At 41.6% G+C, this 11,883-nt stretch overlaps 1 pseudogene; it reads left to right on the top strand.

The window, feature by feature from the left end:
- The first annotated feature begins 331 nt into the window (after positions 1-331).
- LOC129685461 (actin, cytoplasmic 2-like) lies at positions 332-2,283 on the top strand (annotated as a pseudogene).
- Positions 2,284-11,883: the final 9,600 nt, after the last annotated feature.

The following is an 11,883-nucleotide window of genomic DNA, read 5'->3' as shown; positions in this document are numbered from 1 at the left end:
TGAAGTCTATAACTTACCCAGATGTGGGTTCCTAGTAATATCAAGTGACAAGAATGTATTTTACTAAGCTATCTCCATGCAAGTTCCTTGTTTGGAATATCAGTTTCAGAAAAGACCTCTGTGCCCAGAATTTTTGGTTCTGTTGCTCTCCTTGTGGAGCTCCTGTTTCCTCCAGGTATTCCTATCTCCCCTTTCTTTCATAAGATCCCCTGAACTCTGCAAAATTTTGGCTATGAATCACAGCATATGTTTTGATTCCCTGCTGGGTAGAGTCTTTCAGAGGCCCTCTGTGATAGGCTCCTGTCCTGTTCCCTGTTTTCTCCCTCTTCTGATGTCCATCCCATTTGCCTTTCTGAATGAAGATTGAGCATCTTACTGGGTCCTCCTTCTTCATTAGCTTCCTTAGGTGTAGATATTTTAGTATGATTATCCTATGTTATATGTCTAACATCCACTTATAAGTGAATATATACCATGTTTGTCTTTCTGCTTCTGGGATACCTCACTCAGGATGATCATTTCTCTATCCCACCATTTGCCCACATATTTCATGATTTCCTTGATTTAATTGCTGAGTAGTATTCCATTGTAATTAGCCCATAGCATCTCAGTATCTAAGAAGGTTCCCCAATAAAAGAACAGGGACCATCTCTGACATGACCTCATGTCAGAGATGGCTTTTTGATCACCTCCACCTGAGGGGGGAGCAGCCTTATGAGTCTGCAGAGGTAAAGAAGCCAGTCCTGATGAGACCTGATAGACTATGGTCAGATGGAAGGTGAGGAGGACCTACCCTATCATTTGATTTGGGGAGAGGCATAGGAGAAGAAGAAGGAAGGGAGGGTGGGATTGGGAGGGAATGGAGAAGGAGGCTACAGCTGGAATACAAAGTAATAAACTATAATTAATAAAAATAAAATAAATAAAGGAAAAAATAATGTATTTTTCTCCTTTACGGTTAATATTACACTTAAGCTGAGAATGGTTAGTTATCCCCATAACTCTTGTTCCATTATTGTACCACTGGTAATTTGACATTTTATTTCCTATAATTGAAAGCTGGGTAAGATCATTGATGCCTTATTCTCTCCAGTAGCTTGCATGTGACCTCCCAACACTTAATTAATTTCTAGCCAGTAGGGAGGAAGCTAGAGCTCAGTTGTACTTCATTTTTTCTCTACCTTGCAAGCAAAGTATTCAGCCATCTATTTGAAATGTGCAACGGAAGGGATGACAATATCCTGCATTATCTTGAGTATATTTTGAGAACTCTCTCCTTTACCAGCAAAAGAAGATAGCTAGTATCAGGCACACAGATTTTTGTTTTGATAAATAAAGGCAACATCAAGCTGTACATATTACCTCACTTTTAAATATTTTAAGTCACATTTTTAAAAGTATTTCCATTATGCCACCCAGAGCTCTGTCCATATCCATGGTCCTTCTGTAGTCTGTGTCTGTGTTCATGTCCCTGGCACTGTGTTACCACTGAAAGCTATGAAAATGTCTGTGGTCTTTGCTGCAGCCTGAAACCATATTGGTGTCCATGGATTGTGGTGACTCGGGCAGTGCTGTCCTTGTATGTGTCTGGGCAAACCACTGGCATTGTCATGGACTCTAGTGACAGAGTCACATATAGAGTTCCCACACAAAAGGGCTATGTCCTTCCCCATGTCATCTTGAATTTGGACCTGGCTGTCTGGGACTTGATAGACTACCTCATGAAGATCCTGACTGAGCAGGGCTATAGCTTTACCACTGCCGCTGAACAGAAAATTCTCCATGACATTAACAAAGAGCTGTGCTACGTTGCCCTGGGATTTAAGCAAGAAAAGACTACTGCTGCATCCTTCTTCTCTTTGGAGAAGAACAATGAGCTGCATGATGGGCAGGTGATCACCATCTGCAAAAAGCCATTCCAGTGCCCAAAGGCATTCTTTCAGCCTTTCTTCCTGGACATCGAGTACTATGCCATCCAGGAGACCATCTTCAACTCCAATATGAAGTGTGATGTGGACATTTTCAAGGACCTGTATGCCAATATAGTGTTGTCTGGTGGTACCACGTGTGTCCAGGCATTGCTGACAGGACGTAGTAGGAGATCACAGCCCTAGAACCCAGCACAATGAAGATTAAGATCATTGCACCTCCAAGAGAAAATATTTAGTCTGGATTGGCAGCTCCACCCTGGCCTCCAAGTCTACATTCCAGTAATTCCAGCAGACGTGCAAGCAAAAATATGACAAGTCCAATCCCTCCATTGTCCACCACAAATGCTTCTAGATGGTCTGAGTAGGTGCCAGGCATCTACTGCATGAACTGATTCTGAAGTACAGATGTGCCCTGGAAATGTGCTAGCTTCATGAAGCTAGAATAAGCCTTTGAAAACAAATTTGTCCTTGAAGCTTGTATCTGATTATATCAGCACTGGGCCATAAAACTTGTTGCTGATTTTTGACTTTGTATTCAAGTTAAGTGTTCTATTGGTATGTGTTTAATACCCTGGGCATTTCTTTTTTTTTTTTTTTTCAATTTCTTCAGTTTTATTTATTTTTTTAATTTTTTATTAATTACACTTTATTCATTTAGTATCCACCCATAAGCCCCTCCCTCCTCCCCTCCAGATCCCACCCTCCCTCCCCTTTCTGCATGCATGCCACTCCCCAAGTCCACTGATAGGGGAGGTTCTCCTCTCCTTTCTGATCTTAGTCTATCAGTTCTGATCAAAAGTGGCTGCATTGTCCTCTACTGTGGCCTGGTAAAGCTGCTTCCCCCTAAGGGGGAGGTGATCAATGAGCAGGCAAATCAGATTATATCAGAGGCAGTCCCCCTTCCCATTACTATGTAACCCACTTGGACACTGAACTGCCATGGGCTACATCTGTGCAGGGGTTCTAGGTTATCTCCATGAATAGTCCTTGGTTGGAATATGAGTCTCTGGGAAGTTCCCTGTGTTCAAATTATCTTGTTCTGTTGCTCTCCTTGTGGAATTCCCGTCCCCTCCAGCTCTTACTATTTCCAAATTCTTACATAAAATTCCATTCACTCTGCCCATCAGTTGGCCATCAGGCTCAGCATCTGCTTTGACAATCTATACTGCAGAGACTTTCAGAGGCCCTCTGTGGCAGGTTCCCAGGTTGTTTCCTGTCTTCCTCTGGCTTTCAGAGGCCTTCTGTAGCAGGTTCCTAGGTTGTTTCCTGTTTTCTTTTTCTTCTGATGTCCATCCTCTTTGCCTTTCAGGATGGGGATTGAACATTTTAGTTAGGGTCCTCTCTTTTGCTTAGTATGATTAGATGTACAGATTTTAGTGAGTCTATTCTATGTTGTATGTTTATATGAGTGAGTACATACCGTGTGTGTCTTTTTGCTTCTGGGACAACTCACTCAGAATGATCCATTTTAGGTCCCACCATTTACCTGCAAATTTCATGATTTCCTTATTTTTCATTGCTGAGTAATACTCCATTGTATAGATGTACCACAGTTTCTGCATCCATTCTTCAGTTGAGAGGCATCTGGGCAGTTCCAGCTTCTGGCTATTACAAATATATCTGCTAGAAACATGGTTGAGCAAATGTCCTTTTTGTGTACTTGAGCCTCTTTTGGGTATATGCCTAGTAGTGGTATGGCTGGATCTTGAGGAAGCACTATTCCTAGTTGTCTGAGAAAGTGCCAGATGGATTTCCAGAGTGGTTGTACCAGTTTACATTCCCACCAGCAGTGGAGAAGGGTTCCCCTTTCTCCACAACCTCTCCAGCATGTGTTGTCCCTTGAGTTTTTCATCTTGGCCATTCTGATGGGTGTAAGGTGAAATCTCAGGGTTGTTTTGATTTGCATTTCCCTAATGGCTAATGAGATTGAGCATTTCTTTAAGTGCTTCACTGCCATTCGATATTCCTCTACAGAGAATTCTCTCTTTAGCTCTGTTCCGCATTTTTTTAAGTGGATTACTTGGTTTGCTGCTTTTCAGCTTTTTTAGTTCTTTACATTTACTGGATATGAGTCCTCTGTCAGATAAAGGGTTGGTGATGATTCTTTCCCAATCTGTAGGCAGTCGCTTTGTTTAGATGACAGTGTCTTTTGCTTTACAGAAGCTTTTTAGTTTCATGAGGTCCCATTTATTATTTGTTGCTCTTAGAGCCTGTGCTGTTGGTGTTCTGTTCAGGAAGTTTTCTCCTGTACCAATGAGTTCTAGGGTATTCCCCACTTTTTTTTCTAGCCAATTTAATGTGTCTGGTTTAATGTTGAGGTCTTTGATCCACTTGGACTTCAGTTTTGTGCAGGGTGATAATTTGGATCTATTTGCATTTTTCTATATGTAGACATCCAGTTGGACCAGCACCATTTGTTGAAGATGCTATCTTTTTTTCATTGTATGTTTTTGGTATCTTTGTCAAAAATCAGGTGTCCATAAGTGTGTGGGTTTATTTCTGGGTCTTCTGTTCAGTTCTATTGATCTACCATTCTATTTCTATGCCAGTACTAAGCAGTTTTTATAACTGTTGCTCTATAGTACAGCTTGAGATTAGGGATGGAGATACCTCCAGAAGATCTTTTATTGTAGAGGATTATTTTAGCAATTCTAGGTTTCTTGTTATTCCATATGAAGTTGAGAGAAGCTGTAGGGGTTCCCTGGTAGAGTTTGGGGTCACTCATGTATACTATCATATCATCTGCAAATAGTGATAATTTGACTTCTTCCTTTCCCATCTGTATCCCCTTGATCTCCTTCAACTGTCTTATTGCTATAGCAAGGACTTCCAGCACTATGTTAAAGAGATATGGAGACAGTGGGCAGCCTTGTCTTGTCCCTGTTTTCAGTGGGATTGCTTTAAGTTTCTCTCCGTTCAGTTTGATGTTGGCTATAGGCTTGCTGTATATCACCTTTACTATGTTTAGATATGTGCCTTGTATTCCGGATCTCTCCAATACTTTAAACATGAATGGATGTTGGATTTTGTCAAATGCTTTTTCAGCATCTAGGGAGATTATCGTGTCTGTGTGTGTGTGTTTTTTTTTCTTTCAGTTTGTTAATATGGTGGATCACATTGATGGATTTCCATATATTGAACCACCCCTGCATACCTGGGATGAAGCCTACTTGGTCATAGTGGATAATATCTTTGATGTGTTCTTGTATTCTGTTTGCAAGTATTTTGTTAAGTATTTTTGCATCAATGTTCATAAGGGAGATTGGCTTGAAATTCTCTTTCTTTGTTGAGTCTTTTTGAGGTTTAGATATCAAAGTGACTGTGGCTTCATAGAATGAGTTTGGTAATATTCCTTCTGTTTCTATTTTGTGGAATAGTTTTAAGAGAATTAGAGTTAGCTCTTCTTTGAAGGTCTGGTAGAATTCTGCGCTGAAGCCATCATGTCCTGGGCTTTTTTTGGATGGGAGACTTTTGATGACTGCTTCTATTTCTTTGGGGGATATAGGACTATTTAATTGATTTACCTTGTCCTGATTCAGCTTTGGTAAGTCAAATAGATCAAGAAAATTGTCCATTTCATTTAGATTTTCAAATTTTGTGGCATATAGACTTTTGAGGTAAGTCCCAATGATTGTTTGGATTTCCTCAGTGTCTGTAGTTATGTCGCCCTTTTCATTTCTGATTTTGTTTATTTGGATGGTTTCTCTCTGCCTTTTTGGTAGCTTGGCTAAGGGTTTGTCGATCTTGTTGATTTTCTCAAAGAACCAGCTCTTGGTTTCATTGATTCTTTGAATTGTTTTATTTGTTTCTAATTGATTGATTTCAGCCCTGAGTTTGTGTATTTCCAGCCTTCTACTCCTTTTTGGTGTCTGCTTCTTCTTTTTCTAGGGTTTTTAAATGGCCATTAACTTGATTGAATGAGCTGTCTTGAATTTCTTCTTGAATGCACTTAGTGCTATGAACTTTCCTCTTAGCACTGCTTTCATTGTATCCCATAATTTTGGGTATGTTATGCCTTCATTTTCATTGAATTCTAGGAAGACTTTAATTTCTTTCTTTGTTTCTTCTCTCACCCAGCTGTCATTTAGTAGCAAGTTGTTCAGTTTCCATGTGTGTGTAGGCCTTTTGCTATTTTTGTCATTGAGATCCAGCTTTAGTCCATGGTGATGAGACAGGATAGAAGGGATTATTTCAATCTTCTTGTATCTGTTGAGTCTTGATTTGTGACCAACTATATGGTCTATTTTGGAGAAGGTTCCATGAGGTGCTGAGAAGAAGGTAAATTCTTTTGTGTTTGGGTGTAAAGTTCTGTAAATGTCTGTGAGGTCCACTTGATTCATGACCTCTCTCAGAGTTATTGTTTCTTTGTTTAATTTCTGGTTTGTTGACCTGTACTTTATTGAGAGTGGGTGTTGAAGTCTCGCACTATTAATGTGTGGGGATCTATATGTTGTTTAAATTTTTTCAATGTTTCTTTTACAAATGTGGGTGCTCTTGTATTTGGGGCATAGATGTTCAGGATTGTGATGTCTTCCTCGTGGAATTTTCTCTTGATGAGTATGAAGTGTGCTTCCTCATCTCTTTTTATTAATTTTGGTTGAAAGTCTATTTTATCAGATATTAGAATGGCTACTCTTGCTTGTTTCTTGGGTCCATTTGCATGGAAAGTCATCTTCCAACCTTTTCCCCTCAGATAATGTCTATCTTTGTGCCTTAGGTGTGTTTCTTGTATGCAACAGGTTGCTGGGTTTTGTTTACGTATCCATTCTTTTAATCTGTGTCTTTTTACTAGAGAGTTGAGTCCATTGATATTCAGAGAGATTAATGACCAGTGGCTGTTAGATCCTTTGATTTTGATGTTGGCTGTGGTCATAAGGTTGTGTGCTTGATTGCTTTTTGTTTTACTGTAAGGTTAATTATTTCCTGTGTTTTCTTGACAGAAGCTAATTTTCTTGGGTTGTATTTTCCCTTCCAGTATCTTCTGTAATGCTGGATTTGTGTATAGGTATTGTTGAAATTTGTTTTTGTCATTGAATATCTTATTTTCTCTGTCTATGAGGACTGAGAGTTTTGCAGAGTATAGTAGCCTGGGCTGACATCTTGTGTTCTCTTAGGGTCTGCATGTTATCCATCCAGTCCCTTTTGGCTTTCATAGTCTCTGTTGAAAAGTCAGGTGTGATTCTAATGGGTTTGCCATTATATGTTACTTGGCCGTTTTGCCTTCCAGCTTTTAGTATTTTTTCTTTGTTCTGAATACTTAGTTTTGATTATTATGTGGCGGGAGGATTTTCTTTTCTCATCAAATTTGTTGGGTGTTCTGTAGGCCTCATGTATTCTTATTGGCCTCTCCTTTAAGTTGGGGGAATTTTCTTCAATGATTTTGTTGAAAATATTTTCTGGGCCTTGGAGAAGGGAGTCTTCTTTTCCTCTATTCCTATTATTCTTAGGTTTTGTCTTTTCATATTGTCTTGAATTTCATGGACTGTCTGTGTCAGGAATTTTTTGGATTTAACATTTTCTTTGACAGATACATCGATTTCTTCCATTCTATCTTCTACACCTGAGATTCTTTCTTTCATCTCTTGTAGTCTGTTGGTTATGCTTACATCTGTAGTTCCTGTTTTCTTCTGTAAATTCTTCCTCTCCATTATTTCCTCCATTTGTGTTTTCTTTAATTTTTCCAGTTCTATCTTCAGGTCTTGAGTTGTTTTGTTTGCTTCCTTCACCTGTCTGTTTTTTTTTTCTTTTTTCTTTTTGTTCCTTCAACTCTGTTTCTTTTATTTCTTTCAGTGTTTTACTTATTTCTTCTCTGAAGGCCGAAAGCTGTTTGGCTGCATCTTCCCATATTTCTTCACGGATGGCCATAATCTGCTTGTCTTTAACTTCCTCCATTTCTTTACGGATAGCCATGATCTGTTTGGTTTTATCTTCCTCTAATTCTTTACATATTTTATTTGTTTCCTCAATTATCCTCTTCATCAGCATAGATGTAAGGATATCTTCTTGATTTTCTATTATGCTGAGTTGTCCAAGCCTGTTTGCCCCTGGATGGCTGGGTTCTGGAGATGAAATATTGCTTTGTCTTTTGTTAGTTGAGCTTTTATGCTGACCTCTACCCATTGGGCTGTTTTAAGTGTTGGCTGTTAGTTTCTGTGTTTCCTGGAGTCCTGAGGTATGGAGTATCCCCTTGGCCGGAAGATGATTTTTCCTGAAGGAGTCCTCCTCTGCTTTTTGGTTATGGTCACTGTATGGCCAGTGTTTCTCAGGAGTTGCCACTGCTCACCTCAGATTTATAGCCCTGAGTAGTAGCTGTGGTCTATGTTAGGCAGGGGGGGGGGATCTCCTCTTACCCATAGAAATCTCAAGACAGCTGCTCCACTGCTGGGTTTCTTGTTATAAATTTAGTGAGCTGCTGCTGTTACAGTTTTCCAGGTACAGTCATCTTGAAGAACCTGCTGATTCCCTAGCCGTGGGGTTTTATCTCAACAGGGAAACTCAGTCTGTTATCCTGGGGCACACATTCTGTCAGGGAAAGTGAGAGGTGCGCCCAGCAAGTCTCTGGGCCAGAGGCTGAGTGCTCCGCTCTGGGCCTAGAGAATGTGCACCTAGGTTGAGTTGGCGCCTGGGGGCGCTACTTCGGTCTGGAGGCTGGGTGCCTCACTCTGGACCAGAAGCTGTGTGTCCCTGTCTGGGATGGCTGGTGGCTGGAGGCACTACTCTGGTCCAAAAGCTGTGGGTGCAGCCCTCTTGAAGGACCAGGGATTCCCACAGTTTTGTCAGTCTAGCTAGGGATACCTGGTTGATCCTTGGCACAGTATCTAAGGGCTGCTGTAATGGCTCTCTGGCTTTTGTAGGTCTGAAAATGCAGCTGTGTGTCCCAGTGCCCTAGGGGAACTCAATAATGGCGGTTGAGCACAGAGCTCCTGCCTGTGTTAGACCCTAGAGTCCCCATGAATCCAGGAAGTCTTTTGGTGCTGGTTGTCCTGAGCGTTAGACCTGATGATCCCCTCCGCTAGGGGTTTCCTCCTGCCAGAGACAACAAGTCTTTGCTTTGGGGACCGCTGTTCTGTCTGGGGTGGCAAGTAGAACCCACAGGCACAGATGCCCGCTTGTCGCTCCGCCTTTCTGGCTGTTGGGAGCCTTGGCGGCTGCCTAAACTGGGTAATTTTCCTGAGACCTTTTTGGGGTGGGGGTGTCGGCTGAGAGCTCTGAGATCAGACCAGCTGTTTCCCTCCCTGTGGGTTCACACCTGACAGTGAAATGCAGTCTCTGGTGCCCTGGTGCCCTGGTGCCCACAGTTCTATCTGAGTTGGGGAATCAGGTGAGCAGGCAGGGCTTTGTGCAGGGGCCTGGGTCCCCAGCTCTGGCTCAGGCCTGGCTCCTGGGGTGCCCGCTGAACCCGAGTCCTTTCCAGGGGATGTCTGGGTGACCTAAGGTCAGTCCCAATCGTTTCCTGTTCTGTGGGGTTATCTCTCATCTGGAAAATCCAGTCTGTGGTGTTGTGGGCCCACAGTTCAGTCTGGGACAGTGACCAGATCACACTTGTGTATAGCTCTGGGCTGCCAACCAAGCACTTGGGGGAACCAGGATCTCTTCGATGGTTTAGACGGGTGAGTTAAAGCTGATTGAATCCCCCACCGTGGGGTATCCTCTCACCTGTGAAACACAATCACTTGTGTTTTATGGCTGCGAGTTCTGATTGCTGGTCACTGTGCCAATCCTGCTGTGCTGCTCCTCAGAATGAGAGTCCTCCTGGCGCCGCCATCTTGCCCCGCCTCTCTCTGTTCCCCATTTTTTAAGTGGATTACTTGGTTTGCTGCTTTTCAGCTTCTTTAGTTCTTTATATATACTGGATATGAGTCCTCTGTCAGATAAAGTGCCACACCCACTCCAGCATCTGGTGTAGCATATCAATAGATAGTGCTACTCAGACTAAGAGATATGTGTCCTTCAGGATTATGCTCTCTGGAGGTCCCTGGCAGACTCCCCTCCCCCCCCCCCCCCCCCCCGCTTGGCAAAGAGATGTGTTCTGAGATTTCTACACTTTTTGGTTGCGGTTTTGTGGCTGGATTAATGAGTTTTTTTATTTTTCTCTATGATTCCTGGTACAGCACAACTAACTATTCATGGAAATATATTTTTGATAGATTATTAAAAGCTTTAGTAAGAATAGAGTAAAAGAAAAAGAAGTAATGAATCAGATTTAGTATCAGAAAGTAGTATAAGAATAAAAAAAAGAAATAATGGGCTCCTTCTTAAGAAAAAAATAGCATAAGCAAGTACAGGAGGCTTGAACATGCCTTCTTTTAGTGTCTTGTTTCTAAGGAAGGTTATAAATCTTTAGCAAGACATATGGGAGGATGGTTGACCAAGGTGTATTCAGACTTTAATGTAGAAAAAGACTTTGGCAGGTATTTGACTTGGCTCAGAGGACTGTTACAGCTCCTAACTTTCCCCTTCACTAGTCAGTGATAATGAAACCACAGTTTGAGGATTTTGTTTCTTTGCATTGATCAAAAAGTTTCTAGGCAAAGATTCCTTGTGGGCACTGCCCTATGTTAAAACATACACTTTGTATCCTTGGTAAAAGTCTGAATGTTCTGGGAAGCATGCCAATTTTAAGGTGCTTCCTTGTGAGATCACTATAAAAATGTCAGCTTGACTTCAGTAAAATCGGAGGAGATTCCAAAGCCTCACTGGTCTCTTGTGGATTCATCGACAAAACCGTGTCTTCCTGTCCAAAGCCTTGTTCTCCCCTGGACACCTAGAGCCCGAATGGGCTGATCCATGGCATAAAGGGTTGGTGAAGATTCTTTCCCAATCTGTAGGCAGTCACTTTGTTTTGATGACAGTGTTCTTTGCTTTACAGAAGCTTTTCAGTTTCATGAGGAACCATTTATTGATTGTTGCTCTTAGAGCCTGTGCTGTTGGTTCTGTTCAGGAAGTTTTCTTCTGTACCAATGAGTTCTAAGGTATTCCCCACTTTTTTTTTTTTCTAGCCGATTTAATGTGTCTGGTTTTATGTTGAGGTCTTTGATTCACTTGGACTTCAGTTTTGTGCAGGGTGATAAGTATGGATCTATTTTCATTTTTCTGCATGTAGACATCCAGTTGGACCAGCACCATTTGTTAAAGATGCTATCTTTTTTCCATTGTATGGTTTTGGCGTCTTTATCAAAAATCAGGTGAAAGCCTCTGCCCTGCAGACTGTCAAAGCAGATGCTGAGCCTGATGGCCAACTGACCAGCAGAATGAATGGAATTTTATGTAAGAAGTGGGAAATAGTAAGAGCTGGAGAGGACAGGAACTCCACAAGGAGAGCAACAGAACAAGAAAATTTGAACACAGGGAACTTCCCAGAGACTCACACTCCAACCAAGGACTATCCGTGGAGATAACCTAGAACCCTGACAATGCAGCCACTTCTGATGAGAATTGATAGACTAAGATCAGAAAGAAGGAGAGCAGGACCTTCCCTATCAATAGACTTGGGGAATCAGCATGAATGCAGAAAGGGGGGAGGGTGGGACCGGGAGGGCAGGAGGGAGGGGCTTATGGGGAGATACAAAATGAATAAAGTGTAATTAATAAAAGTTAAATAAAAAAAATCAGGTGTCCATAAGTGTGTGGGTTTATTTCTGGGTCCTCTGTTCGGTTCCATTGATCCACCATTCTGTTTCTATGCTAGTACCATGCAGTTTTAAAAACTGTTGCTCTATAGTACAACTTAAGATCAGGGATGGAGATACCTCCAGAAGATCTTTTATTGTAGAGGATTGTTTTAGCAATTCTCGGTTTCTTGTTATTCCATATGAAGTTGAGAATTTTTCTTTCCAGGTCTGTAAAGAATTGTGTTGGCAATTTGATCGGAATTTCATTGAATCTGTAGATTGCTTTTGGTAAGATGGCCATTTTTACTATGTTAATCCTGCCAAGCCATGAGCATGGGAGA

This window comes from Psammomys obesus, unplaced genomic scaffold (assembly GCF_907164565.1).
Source record: "Psammomys obesus unplaced genomic scaffold, mPsaObe1.curated_primary_1811, whole genome shotgun sequence".
Lineage (NCBI taxonomy): Eukaryota > Metazoa > Chordata > Mammalia > Rodentia > Muridae > Psammomys > Psammomys obesus.
Note: the sequence above shows the minus strand (reverse complement) of the source record. Positions and strands in the feature narration are given on the sequence as shown.